The 19,225-nt window shown below is 39.4% G+C and overlaps 1 protein-coding gene and 1 long non-coding RNA gene across 3 annotated transcripts in view; both read left to right on the top strand.

Moving 5' to 3' along the window:
- NKAIN2 (sodium/potassium transporting ATPase interacting 2) overlaps nt 1-19,225 on the top strand; it is a 1,197,954-nt gene that overhangs the window by 505,835 nt on the left and 672,894 nt on the right. The window lies entirely within an intron of this gene.
- On the top strand, nt 1,984-12,607 carry LOC120862862. The gene is made up of 3 exons (XR_005720864.1): nt 1,984-2,055; nt 3,239-3,243; nt 12,595-12,607. It is a non-coding gene; the product is annotated as an uncharacterized LOC120862862 (long non-coding RNA).

Raw genomic sequence — 19,225 nt, 5'->3', positions numbered from 1 at the left:
GGACACGACTAAACAACTTCACTTTCACTTTGTGTGTGTGTGTATGAGCTTACCTAACATCAGATTTGCCCTCTTAGCAAACATCTAAGTGTTTAGCACAATATTGTTAACCATGGGCTCTTGCAGTACAGCAGATCTCTAGGACTTACTCATTACTAAAACTTTATAACTTTTAACTAATATTCTCTACTTTCCTTCCTGCCGCCAAGCCCCTAACAACCACTGTTCCACTCTCTGCGTGGATGAGTTTGACCCTTTTAGATTCCTCATATAAGCGGTATCATGTAGCCTTTGTCCTCCTGTGTCTGGCTTATTTCACTTAAAGTAATGTCCTCCAGCAAGTGCCAGAATTGTCTTTTTTTATAAGGCTGAAAATATTCCATTATGCATATACATCACATTTAGTTTATCATCTGTACGTAGACATTTAGGTTGCTTTCATGTCTTAATTTGGAGAAGGCAATGGCACCCCACTCCAGTCCTCTTGCCTGGAGAATCCCATGGAGGGAGGAGCCTGGTGGGCTGCAGCCCATGGGGTCGCTAGGAGTCGGACACGACTGAGCAACTTCACGTTGACTTTTCATTTTCATGCACTGGAGAAGGAAATGGCACCCCACTCCAGTGTTCTTGCCTGAAGAATCCCAGGGGCGAGGGAGTCTGGTGGGCCGCCGTCTGTGGGGTCGCACAGAGTCGGCCACGACTGAAGCAGCTTAGCAGCAGCAGCAGCATGTCTTAACTATTGTGAATAATGCTGCACTGAACATAGTAGGACAAATGTCTGTTGAGATCTTGGCTTTAGTTTTTTGGGATATATATCCAGAAACATTGCATATAGACCCGTGATACAAATTACAGAAACCAGAAATAAACCTATGCATTAATGGCCAACTAATCCTTGGAAGAAAAGTTATGACCAACCTAGATAGCATATTGAAAAGCAGAGACATTACTTTGCCAACAAAGGTCCGTCTAGTCAAGGCTATCATTTTTCCTGCTGTCATGTATGGATGTGAGAGTTGGACTGTGAAGAAGGCTGAGTGCCAAAGAATTGATGCTTTTGAACTGTGGTGTTGGAGAAGACTCTTGAGAGTCCCTTGGACGGCAAGGAGATCAGCCTTGGGATTTCTTTGGAGGGAATGATGCTGAAGCTGAAACTCCAGTACTTTGGCCACCTCATGGGAAGAGTTGACTCATTGGAAAAGACTCTGATGCTGGGAGGGATTGGGGGAAGGAGGAGAAGGGGATGACAGAGGATGAGATGGCGGGATGGCATCACGGACTCGATGGACGTGAGTCTGAGTGAACTCCGGGATTTGGTGATGGACAGGGAGGCCTGGCGTGCTGTGATTCATGGGGTCACAAAGAGTCGGACACGACTGAGCGACTGAACTGAACTGAACTGAATCTTCTTTAAGAGTGCCAAGAACACACAGTAGAGACAGTCTCTCTAGTAAATGGTACTGGGAAAACTGTATACCCACATGCCAAAGAACAAACTTGGAAAGTTTATTTTACAAGATACAAAATTCAATTCAAAGTGGATTAAAGATTTGAATACAAGAGCTTGAAACTATAAAACTTTAGGAGAAAAACTCCTTGAAATTAGTCTTAGCAATAATTTTTTGTATATGACAGTAGCACAGATAACAAAAGCAGAAAAAAGAAAAGTAGGACCATACCAAAATAAAAAGTTTCTGCCCAATGAAGGAAATCATCAATAAAATGAAAAGTCAGCATATGGAATGGAAGAAAATAATTGCAGGCCATGTATGTAGTAAAGTGTTAGTACATAAAAAATATATAAGAAACTCCTACAACCTAATAAAGACAAGTAATTTTATTTTTAAAATAGGCAAAAACTGAATAGACATTTCTCCAAAAAAGACATGCAAAATATCCAACAGGTATATGAAAGTGTGTTTAACATCATTAATTATTACTGGTTATCAAAGGAATGCAAATCAAAATCACAAGATATCACTTCACCTGTTGGTGAGATGTAAATTGGTATAGTCAATATGGAAAGCAGCATGGAGGATCCTCAAAAAATCAAAAGTAGAACTGCTTGGTATTTTAAAAATCTACAACTTAACTATTCTCTATCCATTCCTGCTACATGTTTGCTCCATGCTCAAAATATATTTTAATTAAAGTTGTACTTCTTCGGTGCATTAATTAGACAGAGATAAGCTAGGTATTTTCACTTTTGGAAACATGATTCATGCTATTTCTCAGGTGTTTGCTCTTGGTGAATTCTAGGGACATTATCTTTCTTTCCTTTTTTGTTCATCTAAGTATGTTCTCCTTAGCTTTTAAACCGGATAGTATTTTGAGTGACACTTAATCCATGTGGTTTATTAGTTTAACTCTTACATATCCCATTTTATCACTTCAATGTATTGTAAAAGTTCTTTGATTGAAAAGATACTAAGCAGCTTAGTGAGTATTTAAAGAGTCTCACTCTGGGAGAAATAAAACTTGGCAATTTATGCCATCTCTATAATTTTAGTGTTTTGACTTAATTTAGAACAGAATTTAGAATTCACAAGAGTGGTATATATATATTTATGGTTTCATTAGCTTCCAATCATGCAGTTTAGCTACTATGAGTCACTAGGCTGTTTTCATTTGTTAAAAATGAAGGAATTTGTATTATTCTCCAGCTTCAATTTGTGTTTTGCCCCGGTTGCAAGATTAACCAGGGTAAAAATTATTTCGATACTTCATTAATAGATATTCAGGAAAAAATGAACTTCCCCTGAAATTGGAAGCTTTACTAAAATGTAATGCAATATTGTGTCAAGAGTTAGAAGACTATGTTTGCAGTTTTATGGTTGGGACTTTCCACTCAGACAGAGCTGAGTGTGAGTCCAGTCTTTGTTGTTTACTGGTTTCGTACTCATAAGCATGCTTTTTTTCATTACTGCACCTCGGTCAATATTTGTGAAAGAGACATAGGAAGAGTACCTCTCTCATAACTTTGTCCTGAGGTGAATATGAGATAATACATTTACTTAACACAGAGTCCAACACATAGTGCTTAATGGAATGTTATTTACTGATAGAACTTATAAAATCTGCCTAAAAGAGTACCTGGTAAATGCTCACAAAATAATAGTTGGTAAAGATCTCAGATTATGGAATGTCATTTCTCCACTGCATCCTGCATTCAGCTTTCCTCCTGAAACCGTTTTGTTGTTGTTTTTTGTGTCTAAAAACTGCCATGCCTCTATTTTAGTCATAGTCTCGGTTTTCATTGCAGTTCATTGGAGCCAATGAAATAGGGTTCCATTGGTTTGGACTCTCTTATTTATAGTCTGTTCCTACTGCATTTCTTGTTCCACAGTGCCGCTAGGTCCATCATTTTAATGCATGTTTAAGAAGGCACATTCTTGTTTAAAAGCCACTGATGCCTCTCTGTTGTCTGTTGAAGACAGGATCTATGTTCATCGTGGTATTCGGTGTCAGCCAGTCTGACACATGCCACCATCACCTATGCCTCCCCTGCCCCCATTCCTCAAGGACCAGGGACGCTGGATCTCCTCCAGGTGTTCCTCCAAAACAGATGATTTTCTGCACTGCTGAGACTGGGGCCTGCCTGCTTCTACCATCTATAATTCACTAGCCCCCATCTCTGTGTTTCACAGCCTTGTTGTCTTTATGAGCTGATGTTCCGAGAGTCGTTCAACCTAGTCATCGTGGCCTCAACACTTCTATAAAGGGATCCCTTTGCAGGGCAGTGCTGTGGATCTGGATTTAGGAGTCAGGACCTTACATGCTTACTGTTTAAGAGAAAATTCTCTCTGAGCGCTGGTTTTCTCAACTGTAAAAGACACTCTTTTCTCCCTTCTCACAAGATTGTTCTGGGGAAACATTTTTTTCTATTGCTGCTGTAACCAATTGTCACAAACTTACTGATTTAAAACAACAAGGTTTGTTATCTTATAGTACAGTAGATCAGAAGTTCAGCTGGGATTTCAGTGACCTAAAATCAAGGTTTGGCAGGGCTGTTTCTTTCTGGAGGATTAGGGGAACAGTCCTTTTCTTTGCCTTTGCCATATTCTAAAGGCCTCTCTGGGATCTTTGCACATAGCTTTACATTTCAGAATCAACAGGAGTGTCTTATCATACCATCATCTCTCTCTGCCATTGTCTCATTCTGTCACATCTCTCTGACCTCAAATGGGTAAGGTTTTTCCACTTTTACAGACTATGTGATTAGATTGAATCCGCTAGAATCCAGAGTAATCTCCCCATCTTGAGGTCCTTAATGTTAATTATATCTGCAGATCTTCTTTTGTGATAAAAGGCAGTATATTCACAGATTCCAAGGATTGGGGCATGGACATTTTTGGAAGACATTATTCTATTCTACCTACCATAGGAGCAAAATGATGCATGGGTATGAGCAGTTATCGGTGACATAGTGAAGAGCCAAAATTTGCTTGAGAGGTTTATCTGTTCATCCTCTAAAATATTTGGTACTTCCTGCCACCTCACATGATTTTTCTTTTGAGGAATATGGAAGTTCAGAAGTCTGTCTGTGTTTGTATGATTGTGCTTAGCCATTAAAAAGTTCTTATTTTTTCTCTGAAAACAATCTGAAAGATTTTAACTAATAGCCAGAGATGATAATGAATTGAAAAGGTAATTTTAATTATCTTATTTGCCACAACTTATATTCAACCTCATAAAGTAAAGAATTTCATTTTGTTCTATTACTAAAAATAATCCGAGTGAGCAAGTGCTCAGATACGTATGATTACTAGTTCAAGATACGGAAACACTTGGGGCTGTACTCATGTAAAGGGAGGGTTCTCCTGAAGGCTTGTGGAAGGTGAGTAGCTGATGGCTGTTCTTTCTGTAACAGTAGCCAAAGTAGGTTGTTTCTCCTACTTTTAACTACAATGCCCGAGGGTAGATTCTGAAATGTACATTTCTGTGATGCACTAGCCATTCCTTTCCCCCTTGTGGGTTAAATTACAAATTAATTGTAAACTCACATAACTATGTTTTGTATGTATTCAATAGACTGAATTTGATCACATCAGTTTTCCTTTCCTATAATGCCTGCATCTTTAAAATAAGGAATTACCATAATAATTTTATTGAACAAAAAGTAGGAAGACTCTTCTAAGGTAAATTCAAGAAGTGTAAAGTGTTACTGAAATAATTAATGTACATAACATTTTAACAAAAATTAATTCTTTTTATGATACTAATTGTTTTATAATTATAGCCTTTGCTTCATTAGAAAGATGAAGAATTTTCTGTGAACATATGTAAGAGGGGGAAACAAAAAAGATGAACTCCAAAATACATTTTAGTTCATTGACCATTATGTTCACAAAATTCCCAGAGGGAGATTTTTTTCCCTTAGTATTTTGGTGCTCAAAATGATAGGTTAGGCTTTAAGTTTCATTTTTCCATCAATCTTCTCTTGACCCCAGTTTCTTCATCGGAGTGATCAGAAAAATGATTTTGAATTGACTTCCACATCTTTAATCCCTTGTAGCTCAAAGGTAAGGAATCCACCTACGATGCAGGAGACCCTGGTTTGATTCCTGGGCAGGAAGATGTTCTAGAGAAGGGACAGGCTACCCACTCCAGTATTCTTGGGCTTCCCTGGTGGCTCAGCTGGTGAAGAATCCACCTGCAATGCAGGAGACCTGCGTTCAATCCCTGGGTTGGGAAGATCCCCTGGAGAGTGAATGGCTACCCACACCAATACCCTGGCCTGGAGAATCCCATGGACTGTATAGTCCATGGGGTTGCAAAGAGTCGGACACGACTGAGCGCCTTTCACTTTACCACTTTCCTTTCCACAGCTTGGTACTTGGGCAGAGCTCATTTAGACCAGTTCTTGTACATGAATGTCTACTATTAAGCAGTTAATTAGTACATCTGTATTTTTTAAATGACTTGTGCTTTTTAAAGTACTTTGTTCATACAGTAATTTCAAAGGTGTGTTAAGTAATTACACTTATTACTTATAAGCACCGAGGATTTTGTTTCTTTTAAAGCATGCATTTATACCTCAAACGCTATCACAAATACTTAGTCCCTGTTGTACATTTATTATTAATTGAATATAATATAAAGTGGCCTAACCTAGTGGCTCAATGGTAAAGAATCTAACTTCCAATGCAAGAGACACCAGTTTGATCCTTGGGCTGGGAGGATCCCCTGGAGAAGGAAATGGCAACTCATTTGAGTATTCTTGCCTGGGAAATCCCATACTCAGAGGAGCCTGGAAGGCTACAGTCCATGTGGTTCCAAAAGAGTTGGACGAGACTAAACAACAACAACAATATATAAACAACTTTCTATCTATAATTCTATATGTGTCTTTTGTTCATAGTAGATTGAGGGGTGATACTAAATTTAAGATATTCTAGCATAATTCTGCTGAACATCTAATAAGCACAATCAAATCTTAACTTACAATACATTGCTTGGCTCTTCAACGTATGCTTCTTGTTATATGGGCTTGTGATCTAAGATCAATGTGGCAACATTGCACAAGGACAGGGAAAAATGAAAGGAAATCTACTCCCATGCTAGACATTATATAACCTCAGAGCATAACTCTCCCTGCAAAGCATCCTATTCTATGTGCAGGTATTAGAAAATGAAGTGTGAATAACAGGCAAATTGATTAAATGTTCTGATGAGAAAATAGGTACAAACTCAGGTTCTAAACTTCAGCAGATAGTGAAGGGATGGTGGTCTAGTTATTAAGGCAGGATATTGTGAAGAATAGAAGGTTAATGGCCGAGCCCACTGATACACAGTTACTACTGTGTTTGAGTATCTATCGCATGGCTACAACACCTCTATAAATGGATGAGTCTAATCTGAGAAAAATGTTTCAAACAAGAAGCGATAGTGCCAGGAGATGAGGTTTGCTTGACATTGAAGCACCTGCTCTTTTCTCTTTCAAAGTAAATGGATTTTGTAATATAGAGGTCATTACAAAGAATCAAAGGATGTTCTTGAAACTCAAGATAGAAGAGGCTGCTGGTGGCACAAGACTCTTTTTAGGAGAGATGTGGGGTTAGATATAGCAGCACCATTGCAATGAATCAAAGCAAATGTTTTATGCATGTCTATCCATAGTCCAGGTTCTCTCACTAAGGAGATGGGATGAGGTTTCCATTTTCCGCTAGTATGATTGGTTTGATATCCTGAACAACTCTTCTTATTCATACAATAAGATGCTAGATAGAAATATTTCTAAATATTTTTGAAATGCACTGCTGGTACAATGCACACATAGTCACACAAACGATGTGAAGTGTATTGATATAAAATGGAACTTGTAAGCATGGGAGTTGCATGAGCACCAAGATTGCTTTCATCCTGCAGGTTTATACAGAAAATCATGACCTGCAGTCTCTGAAGTCTGCATGAGGCACAGAGCATAGGAGTTAAGACCTAGAGCTGTAAAGATGTAGGGGAAGTAATATGAGATCTCAACAAAAAGCTGAAAACCCAAAAGACCGCTTTGCTATATGACAGTGAAGGGGAACCAAGCCCTGTTACGTAGCAGGTGATAACAAAGAATCTTCCCTATCTCGGTCTTGAAGTAGGAAAAGGGAAACAGGTGCACTTTGAGAAGCAAAACCACAAACTGTGTGTGGCTGAGAACTGTGATCACACAAAGCTTCATGTCACTTTCAAATCCAAATTACATGACCTATTTGAAGAGGGGAGCGAATTCTGAGGGGAAAATGTAATTTAAAAGTATCCTTGGTTTGGGGTCCCTGCCAGTCAACAAGAATACAACATATAGTTCCTTCTGTAGAGATCCAGCTTTATCTAGGTTTCAAAGAATTTCTGTAGATCCCCTTAAAGGAATAGGCAGTTTACAGAAAACACCAAGTAAGCAAAACAACATAACTGAAAATGTACAGGAACAAACAAGAGAAGCAAATTGATAGAGACTTCAGATACTGGCAATAACAAAATATGAAATAGATATTGACTTTTCAAATATTTTTGGCTGTACTGGGTCTTCATTACTGCTTAAGGGCTTGCTCTAGTTGCAGAGAGCAGGGGCTGCTCTCTACTTGCAGTGTGCGGGCTCCCTGTTGTGCTGGCTTCTCTTGTTGAGCACAGGCTCTAGGGTGTGCCGGCTTCAGTAGTTGTGGCCGTTGGGCTCTAGAGCAGAGGCTCAATAGCTGTGGCCCATGGGCTTGGTTGTACTGTGGCATTTGGGATCTTCCTGCAACCCCTTCCAGAACTCTTGTCTGGAAAATACCATGGATGGAGGAACCTGGTGGGCTGCCATCTATGGGGTTGCACAGAGTCGGACATGACTGAAGCGACTTAGCAGCAGCAGCAGACCAGGAGCGGAACCCATGTCTTCTGCATGGGTAGGAGGATTCTTGATCACTGAGTTGCCAGGGAAGCCCTCTTTTGACTTTTTTAACGAGAGAGAGGAAGCTATAAAGTACAACCAAGCAGACCAAAAGGAGGAAAATTTAAATATAATAATTGGGATTTAAACTGTAATAATGAATTACAGCAGGTTAGACAAAGATAAAGATATGAAATCATGTCCAGGAATATTGTTTCAAAGTAATAATGCAAAATGAAATCTGGAGATACAGGATGGAAAATAGGAAAGGAGGATGAAAAGAGAAGCAGAATCAAGTGAAAGGCTCTCTCCTATGATTGTTTCAGAGTTTTAAAGGCACTAATCGGGGGAAATGAATAAACTTTTAATAGAATTTTTGAAATACTCTGATCCAAAAATCCACTAATTCTAAAGAATTCCAATGTTAATAAATATATATTTCAACTAGATATGTCATAGTAAACCTATAGAATCTAAGTAGAAAGAGAAGCTCTTACAAACCTCCAGAAAAAAATCATATGATATAAAAATAGTAATAACCGCAGTTCAGTTCAGTCACTCAGTCATGTCTGACTCTTTCTTTGCTACCCCATGAATCACAGCAAACCAGGCCTCCCTGTCCATCACCAACTCCCGGAGTTCACACAAACTCACGTCCATCGAGTCCGTGATGGCATCCAGCCATCTCATCTTCTGTAGTCACCTTCTCCTCCTGCCCCCAATCCCTCCCAGCATCAGAGTCTTTTCCAATGAGTCAACACTTTGCATAAGGTGGCCAAAGTATTGGAGTTTCAGCTTTAGCATCAGTCCTTCCAATGAGTACCCAGGACTGATCTTTAGGATGGACTGGTTGGATCTCCTTGCAGTCCAAGGGACTCTCAAGAGTCTTCTCCAACACCACAGTTCAAAAGCATTAATTCTTCAGTGCTCAGCTTTCTTCACAGTCCAACTCTCATATCCACACATGACTACTGGAAAAACCATAGCCTTGACTAGACGGACCTTTGTTGGCAAAGTAATGTCTCTGCTTTTCAATATGCTATCTAGGTTGGTCATAACTTTACTTCTAAGGAGTAAGCATCTTTTTATTTCATGGTTGCAGTCACCATCTGCAGTGATTTTGTAGCCCCCCCAAAATAAAGTCTGATACTGTTTCCACTGTTTCCCCATCTCTTTCCCATGAAGTGATGGAGCCGGATGCCATGATCTTAGTTTTCTGAATGTTGAGCTTTAAGTCAACTTTTTCACTCTCCTCTTTCACTTTCATCACGAAGCTTTTTAGTTCCTCTTCACTTTCTGCCATAAGGGTGGTATCATCTGCATATCTGAGGTCATTGATATTTCTCCCAGCAATCTTGATTCCAGCTTGTGATTCTTCCAGTCCAGTGTTTCTCATGATGTACTCTGCATATAAGTTAAATAAGCAGGGTGACAATATACAGCCTTGATGTACTCCTTTTGCTATTTGGAACCAGTCTGTTGTTCCATGTCCAGTTCTAACTGTTGCTTCTTAACCTGCATATAGGTTTCTCAAGAGGCAGGTCAGGTGGTCTGGTATTCCGATCTCTTTCAGAATTTTCCACAGTTTATTGTGATCCACAGAGTCAAAGGCTTTGGCATAGTCAATAAAGCAGAAATAGATGTTTTTCTGGAGCTCATTTGCTTTCTCAATGATCCAGCATATGTTGGCAATTTGATCTCTGGTTCCTCTGCCTTTTCTAAAACCAGCTTGAAGTGATGGTAAACTTTTCCATACAATAATGTAAACAAGAAGACAATGAAACTGTGCTTCAGTCTACTGAGAAAGAATCATTATGTACCTATAATTCATTGTCCACAAAAACTGTCTTGCTAGCATTAGGTCAAAATGAAGACCTTTTAAACAACCAAATGAGAGAATTTCTACTCACTAGGGGAAAGTCTGAAGGAGGTGCTTCAGGTGGAAGGATTTTAATCACCATCATATGGTCTGAAGTTTAAGAATAGTGTGAATACAGATATGTGGAAATATTAATTAAATTAATGAAATATTGCATGAACAAAAACTAGTACTAATCTCTAATTCATGAAGTGGGGAGAGTAAGAAAATGACAGAATTAGCACATTTGTTGGAAAGAGGTGATGGGAAGTCTTGGTTACCTAAGGACCTGGCATCATCTGATGGAAGGTAAAGGTATTAATTAATTTTAAATGATGGCAAAAAAGTATGCATTATGAAACAGCAAAGGTAATTTTTAAAAGAATAAACTTTCTAAATAAATAGAACTAAAAAATGGAATGGGGGAAACACTACTGTTTCCAAGTAGAAACAATGATAAACTGTGGGTGCTATTTGAAAGATAGCAATGACACACTGGTTTTCTTCTAGTGTATGTTGATTACTCACTCTCTGAAATTTTCATTTCTTTCTGTATCATATTTTCTATAATATTTACTGTTCATGGACAGCTGTTATGTTATTAAGTGTTCTACTTTCACCTGAAGTAATTTCCCCAATCTAGAAAATCTTCACTCCTCGTTTGTTATAATATAAAACAGATGTCAGAGGGCATCCCTCTGAGACGAACATCCATCAATTGTTGAACCATTTTATAAAGATACTGCTTTTAGAAAATGGTGAAAGTCTTCTTATTTTTAGGGGACTTGAGAGTGTAGCAATGCTCTATATATTGATTTCTGCTTCTTCCTTTTCTTCTGTGGTGGGTTTTTATCTGTTTCATTATAAAACCCAAAACAGTGGGAGTTTTAAAAGAGAGGCTTTGACAAATGTAGTTAGGGTGCAACGCAAGCTAATGATTATGAATGTGAAGTCCTACAGAAAGAACTTGGAAGTATTTGTATATCACGTGTGTGTGTGTGCGTGTGCGTGCGTGTGCGTGTGTGCGCGCGTGCGTGTGCGTGCGTGCGTGCGTGCATGCGCTCAGTTGTGTCTGACTCCTTACAACCCCACAAACTGTAGCCCGCCAGGCTCCTCTGTCCATGGGATTATCCCAGGCAAGGATACTGGAGTGAGTCGCCTTTTCCTCCTCCAGGGGATTTTCCAGACCCAGAGACCAAACCCACAGCTCCTTTGGCTCCTCCATTGTTAGGCAGATTCTTTACCACTGAGTCACCTGGGAAGCATTTTATCTTGTTTCCTCATTAAATGGACATTGCAGTTCAATCCAGTTTCCTGCTAAGCACTGCTTCTCTCTATCCTTAAATGTTGATATTTGAATGATTAAAAGTAGATAGTAAAATGTAGTGACAAAATAAGCACTGTAAGACAATATAGTACAGCCTAACATATGCCTCATCTCTTCATGAACATCTATCATTCCACTGCATAGGTGATAGAGTCACCTCTATCTCTAGTCAGCTTTTGATTGTACTTGTTAAGTCCCCTGACTGCCTTCCTTCTCAGGTGAGTAGAATTCTCTAAAACGGAAGCCAGGTGATGAATTAGACCCCTTGGCTCTGATAGTGAACTAGTAGAGTCCAGCTGTCTAAACAGCTATTCCTGTTCACTGGAGTCATTGTGTGTTTCCCTCCAGGGCAATAATTGCTCAGACCACATTGTGGCTCAACAGTGCTCTGTCGGGGAAGGAATTGCGTATTTTAGTGTTGTGATAAAATGCAAGAAGGCATGCTGCTGTAATGTGGTTGACCCCATCTTGTGTACAGCTATGAACATTTGTATTTATGACAGCTATTTCGCACTTGTATATTTGGGAAATGGTGAAATGTTTATGTGCACATATACTAGAATTTGTAAATTTTCCATATTCTGTTAGGGAAAAAGGACACTTGTCTAATTTCAAACATTTGTTTGAACAGTGTCAACCTGAGGGGGGAGGCAAAGTGGTTGAGTCCTCACTCTGCAAAGATAATATACGTTAATTCGTGCTGATATTTTGAACAAGGCACAGCTGCTAGATAACCACGTGATCCTTCTATCTCACAGAGGGTGCTGCAATTTCATGCAGCCAGTCATGGAGCAATAGAAAGAAAGTTTCCATTTCAGAAATTCACAATGAATGGAAAATAAGGAAGGGGGTGACTCACTTATGAGTGCTAAAAGAAAGTCCATCACATTTGATGATCAAGATGTCCAGAGTTCTGTGTGTTGCTCATTGATACCCAAAGAATCTACATGGACCAGTATTTGCTCAAACTATCAAATTACAGCTATCACTGTAGCCATAGTCAGTCATAGGATGCTTACATTAAAATTTACGTGTCCTTTACTTTAGAAATCCAGCAGTCTCTCTTCTGTTTTCCCTTTATCTACCCATGTTACAAATAGCCCATGGTGCTGGCTTCTTTTGGACATTGTTTTCTTGTTCAGTCTGCCGCTCTTCAAAGCCTTTAATAAGCATAAAGGAGCAGCAGCATCTTTCTTTGGAAGCTCTTCACTGAACAAATGGTATAGAAAAAAGTGTTCATTTCAGATATCTAATTAAGTCACCCTTTATAAGGGTACTTACACCTTGGAGTGTCAACAATGATACTCTGTTCCCAGCAAGCCCTTTGGCAAGAAGGAAACTTTGGTCTTTAAGCTCTGAGTTGATCATTTGGGCAAAATATTTTGAAGGTAGTGAGATGTTGCTATGGTAAAAATCCAGAAGGTCTTCACCCACAGATACAGGTCACAGATTTGTCTTGGGAAAACTGCATGGGTTTCTGATGAAGGGTAATTTTCTTTCACTTATTTCTGTGAAAAATGAAATAGCTTAGAGAGTCCCTTGCATGTCTACGTATAATTCATAACCTGGTTAAAGAATGTGAAGCAGTTTGGTCAGTCTTAAATGTAACCAGCCACTTTGCCATTTCAGAGCCCATTTAAAGGTAACCCAGCAACCAGATGGAAACTGATAATCATTAATATTTTTGTGTAATTTCAACCCCAATACCAGAAAATTACAAAAGGGAAATAAAAACCCATAGAGTCCCTAAATCGAACAGCTGCATACCAAAAACATTCCCCACCCCACCCCCTTTTACTTGAAATATCTGTGCCTCAGTTTCTTCCTCTAGGCAACAGCTTAATAGCATGCATTTAGGATTCTTTAGGAGTAAATCGAAGGTAAGTATTCCAAATTCCTGATACATTTTAAACACTAATAAGAATTAGCAAACAGAATGTATGTGTGGATGTGTGAAGAGGATAGAATTCATCCTCACATTCCTTTTGCCATAATGTCGTTCCTCCTGGGATAAACATGTCTCATTAGCATTCTTTTCTTGATAAAAGGTTGCATAAGAAACAATACACAGCAGGGTATAAAAGCAACAAATTCTCTTAGAAATGAGCGATAAAATCTTGTGCCTGAGTTCTCCCATGCTTTTCTCTTAGGCCATAACTGAGTGGACTTCTTTTCCAAAGAATTATTTTTCACACGCCGATCAGGTTGGTCATCCAGAAAATCCAGTTCATGATCAAGATGGAATTCTGAGCTAATGTTTATTGCCTCAGTTATGCTATAGTCAACTAACCATAGGGACTAACACACTCTGTGAATCACTGCCCTCAAGCCTGAGTTGCTCTTGCATACCCTTTTTGAAAATGCCCCATTGACAGAGACCTTAACTGATGGAGCCAGGGTCCAGGTCTGTGGTTGATGATTTGCTTTAGGAATCAGGCTGCCAGAACTTCCTTCAGCTCTTATGGTCTCAGTTTGGAACTCGCCTGGCATATCACCTAGAATTAATTTATTCATCCAGTATTTTCAAAACAGTGAGTGTTCTCTTGGATTATACCAAGTTTAATTGAGATCTTCATGATTATAAAATTAGAAGTTATTAGGGTAATTGAAATTTCCTTAATTTTCCTGGGCCATTTATGCCAGTCTCTTTGAGATAAATTGGGACAAAATGTGATTTATGTAAAGCCTGGAGAGTTCTTCTTTTATTTATTGGTTATAAGAGAAAATGATGTGCAATATTGTCAGTGTTAAAACCTAGCATTCACCTTAAAGCCCTTGCCTCTGTGAGCCTGACATAGGTTCACTCATTTAATTCTCAAACTGTCTTATGAAGCAGAGGCTACTGTGGTCATCTTCTTAAAGCTTATAAAAATCTAAGGATAGACAGAGGAATTAAAATGGTCGGTCACACAGTTGCTAAACAGCAAAGCTGGCAGCATATCCCCAGAGGAAGCCCTCACACAACTCTGCACATTTGCATATTTGCATTACTTAGTTGCTTCCCTGCTTCAAAAGGAAATGAGGGATCAGACCTTGTGTCATGAGTTGGATCTTTATTCATTCTTTCCTTTTTTTTTGGTGGAAGCATCAGGTCAATGCAAAAATATCCAATGATTAAAGTCATTATTTTGTAAAAGGCTTTATTTTTTTTAGCTTCTTGTTTCATTGTATCCAGGGAACCATGGAAAGCAAAATAATAACTCAAAACTAATAATATAAAATTAACAAGACTGGAAGTTTGCAGAGATTAAGAACATAATCTTGAACCAGTTATACCTTTAGGCGAGCAACTTAACCTCTCTGGGCACCAATTTTCTCAACTGCAAACTAGAAAAAAATAATAATTCCCCCTACATAGGATTGTTTCAAAATGGAAATGAAACCATGCAAATGCAGTAGGTATGAATCCCAGGTGTGAATTGTGGAAGTGAAAGTGTTAGTCACTCAGTTGTGCCTCTGTCCATGGAATTCTCCAGGCAAGAATACTAGAGTAGGTAGTCATTCTCTTCTCCAGGGAATCATCCTGACCCAGGGATCAAACCCAAGTCTCCCACCTTGCGGGCAGATTCTTTACCATCTGAGCCACCAAGGAAGCCCTAATCTTTCAGTTCAGCCACTCAGTTGTGTCCCACTCTTTGTGACCCCATGGACTGTCACACACCAGGCTTCCCTGTCCATTACCAACACCCGGAGTTTGCTCAAACTCATGTTCATCGAGTCAGTGATGTCATCCAACCATCTCATCCTCTGTTGTCCCCTTCTTCTCCTGCCTTCAGTCTTTTCCAGCATCAAGGTCTTTTCCAGTCAGTCAGTTCTTCACATCCAGTGGCCAAAGTATTGGAGCTTCAGCATCAGTGCTTCCAGTGAGTATTCAGGACTGATTTCCTTTAGGATCAACTGGTTTGATATCCTTGCTGTCCAAGGGACTCTCAAGAGTCTTCTCCAACACCGCAGTTCTAAAACATCAATTCTTTGGCATTCAGCTTTCTTTATAGTCCAGTTCTCACATCCATACATGACTACTGGAAAAACCGTAGCTTTGACTATATGGACCTTTGTTGGTAAGGTAATGCCTCTGCTTTTTAAATATGCTGTCTAGGTTTGTCATAGCTATTTTTCTAAGGAGCAAGTGTCTTTTAATTTCAAGGCTGAACTGACCATCTGCAGTGATTTTGGAGCCCAAGAAAATAAAGTCTGTCACTGTTTGAAGGGACCAGATGCCATGATCTTAGTTTTCTGAATGTTGAGTTTTAAGCTGGCTTTTTCACTTTCATCAGGAGGCTCTTTGGTTCCTCTTCACTTCCTGCCATAAGCGTGGTGTCCTCTGCATATCTGAGGTTATTGATATTTCTCCCTGAAATCCTGATTTTAGATTGTGCTTCATCCAGCCCAGCATTTCCCATGATGTACTATGCATATAAATTAAATAAGCAAGGTGACAAGTATATCAAAAGACAAAATAAAACCAACAAAAACTTGAATTTCTGTTTTGAGTTTTTATTCTTCTCAACTAGTGGAAAATTTAATCTTAGTCATTTGAGGAGTTCCCCCTACCCCCACCCCATGCATTCTGGCCAGAGTTGCAGTAAGTTTTGTGCACAGGATTATGGGCTAGTTTACACTTTCTCAATTCTCTGTAAAGTACCTTGCAAACCCAGATGAACACTGAGCCTTTCATCCAGGTTAGGGCTCCTAAACCCGACTAGACATGTTGTAGAGCCACTGGTGCCTGAATGGGGGTGGGGCAGAGAGGAAGGGTCACCTGCAGCCAGTGAGTCATCTGTTCATGCAGTGTACCCCTGAGACATCCATCATCCTTGTCCACCTGCCTCTTCAGGTCTCCTTGCTCTCTCTGTCATTGCCTCTGCTAGTCTTACTGTATTTCCATTGTTATTGTATAGCTTTCTCGCAGAGACTTCTCACATCCTGTGACTTCCCCCATCCTTGGATGAAAACACTTTCTAGTGTTTGGTGGTGGTGGTGTATGTGTAGGGGAGGACATAGGGAACCCAGTCTTCATGAATCCCCTGTCTTATCAGAATTTACCTTTTGAAAACAAAATCTCAACTCACTGCCTAGTTTTAATCTTATCCTGAGGCAATGATGAAGGCACCCATTACCAAATGAATGGAGGAAGAAGGTGTTGAAAGAGGAAAATAAAATGAAGAAAGAAAAAAATGCAAAGAAGTATCTTAAAACATGCTATTAATGAATATTGCTCAAAGAATTAACCTAAATAGATCAATGTTCAATAAATGATTGCTGTGGTTACTGCTACTCATGCTGTCATTGTCACTGATAATAGGTATAAAACATGGGAAAAAAGAAAGCAGAACAACTAGACCAGAAGACGAAAAATATGTTCCCTTAAAATGAAACCTAAGGCAGAATGTGTGCTTAGTTGATCAGTTGTGTCCGACGCTGGGACCCTAAGGACTCTAGCCCACCAGGCTCCTCAGTCCATGGGACTCCATGCAAAAATACTGGAGTGGGTTGCCTTTTCCTTCTCCAGGGGATCTCCTTGACCTAGGGATTGATCCTGTGTCTCCTGCATAGCAGGCAGAGTCTTGACCTGCTGAGTCACTGGGGAAGCTCCAAAAGGCAGAGTGGGTCTGCCCTAATTTTTCAAGGATAGCTTATGTCTGGAACACTGCTACAGGGATTTTTGACTATCCACGCCCATGCCTGAGGTGGGGTCTCCCTCTAGATACCTCTGCCTTCTTCCTTTTTGCAATTCTTCAAGCTTATACTCAAAGACAGTTTTGTGGGTCCATTTTGTGGGTAAGACATCTGAATGCTGAGGGATTTCTGCTTTCTGACAAAGTACAGGATAGATTAGACTAATGGTTAATTAATCTTTAATTAGTCTTCATCAATTCTCATTGGTAACGATTTTGTTAAAGATAGCAAACCAAGTGATTAGTAATGATTACACAGCTAGTTAGAGATAGAACAGCATCCATAATTCACTACTGTAGCAAAAAAAGTATTCTTCCTGACTTCTGACACTTATTATTTCAAAAAAGTTTTATTTTCATTAGTGAGTTTTATTCAGTTTTCAGGAATATGTTTTGAATACCTGCAGTATATCAATCACTGTTCCAGACACAGAATGTATGCTAATAAACCAAGGAGAAGAATCCCACCCCTCATGGAACTTACATTCTAGTGAGGAAGAGAGGAGATACGATAAAAAGGAAACATACAAAATATGTTAGAGAGTGGCAAGTGTGAAAGAGAGCTAATAAAGCAGAAGTGGGAAGTTTGGAACACATGGTAGGGTTGAAACTGTGAAGTTAGACAAAGCGATCTTGCAGCTCTGGATTAGAAGATGAATTTTGAGTAAATGATTGAAGGAAGTAAGTGACTGAGTCAGGCAGTGTTTTCCAGGCAGAGAAGACAGAACACGTGAAAACATTGAGGCAGGAGAATCAGCACAGAGTCCAGTGTGCCTATAGTGCAGTGGGTTCAGGGAGAGTTCAGGACATGAACTCAAAGAGGTAAGAAGAGGATAGTGAACCAGATGATGGAGGGACTCAGGCCACTGCATTTATTCTCAGATGAAAAGCCAATGGAGAATTTTGAGCAGAAGGTTGACATGACCTGAGTATATTTTAAGAGAATCACACTGGCTTTTGTCTTGAAAACAGACTGCAGGGGAACAAGGGCATGTAGAAATTCTCTAATTTATGAGCTATTACAGAGAACATTTTAATGTAGTGGAGATCCATTGAATTCTATTTCTATAAATTATCCTTTTATTTTACTGCAATCTGAGAATATGGTGAAGTGAAATTCTAACTGTACATTTGTAACTACTCCCACTTAATACTCAGTGATTGTGTTGTGGGTAATAAGTGAGATATGCAGTTCTTGGCACTGAGAGGAATATACTGATGAACCCAAGAGGACTGCCCTCAAGAAATTCACATTTCAGAAGCTGTGATAGAGCATGTCAACAGGCAGGCTTGTAGAACATTGGCAGAGAAGGAAAATTACAGGGATTGACTGCAGTGTTGTGGTTGTTTGGAACTCTGACAAAAACTCTCAGGCCCAAAATGTCACCTCCACATATTGCAGATATAAGAAATATCCAAATCTGTGGCCCAATAGTCTTGTTGCTTTTCTCTTTGCTTTCTTCTTTGCTCTTCGCCCTCTCTCTTTCTTCGTTGTGAGGAGAAATGAAGCATATTGACATCTATTGTTGACAGCATTAATTGCAGAGTGCCAGATCACTAAATTTGACTAACCATTTTCTATCCGGGATGATCAGAGAATGAACACTTTCAGCAGGGCTAATTACAATGGCTTTACATCTTTGCATCTCTTAGACCATGATGGAGTTACCTTAGTAACAACCTGGCTATCATAGTTATTACCAAATGGGTGAACTGCAGCTGTTAGATGGAAAATATTCCCCTTTATTAGTAATGGAGGGTTAAATGGCCATTTGAGGGGAGATAAACTTAATATCCATGGCCTTTTTTTCCTTCCTTTCTTAGCCTGCGCTAAGTGTCCCTCTTCTGTGTTCATCTAATACCCTGCGAATAACTGTTAGTAGAAAATATCTAAATTAACTGGGAGGGAGCCCATGTTGTTTCACCAGCTCTTTTTGAGGGCAGGATATGTATGTTTCATATCTGTGCATAGCCACCACAGAGCCTAACAGATAATAGTG

This window comes from Oryx dammah, unplaced genomic scaffold, assembly GCF_014754425.2.
Source record: "Oryx dammah isolate SB20612 unplaced genomic scaffold, SCBI_Odam_1.1 HiC_scaffold_4, whole genome shotgun sequence".
In the NCBI taxonomy this organism is placed as follows: domain Eukaryota; kingdom Metazoa; phylum Chordata; class Mammalia; order Artiodactyla; family Bovidae; genus Oryx; species Oryx dammah.
Note: the sequence above shows the minus strand (reverse complement) of the source record. Positions and strands in the feature narration are given on the sequence as shown.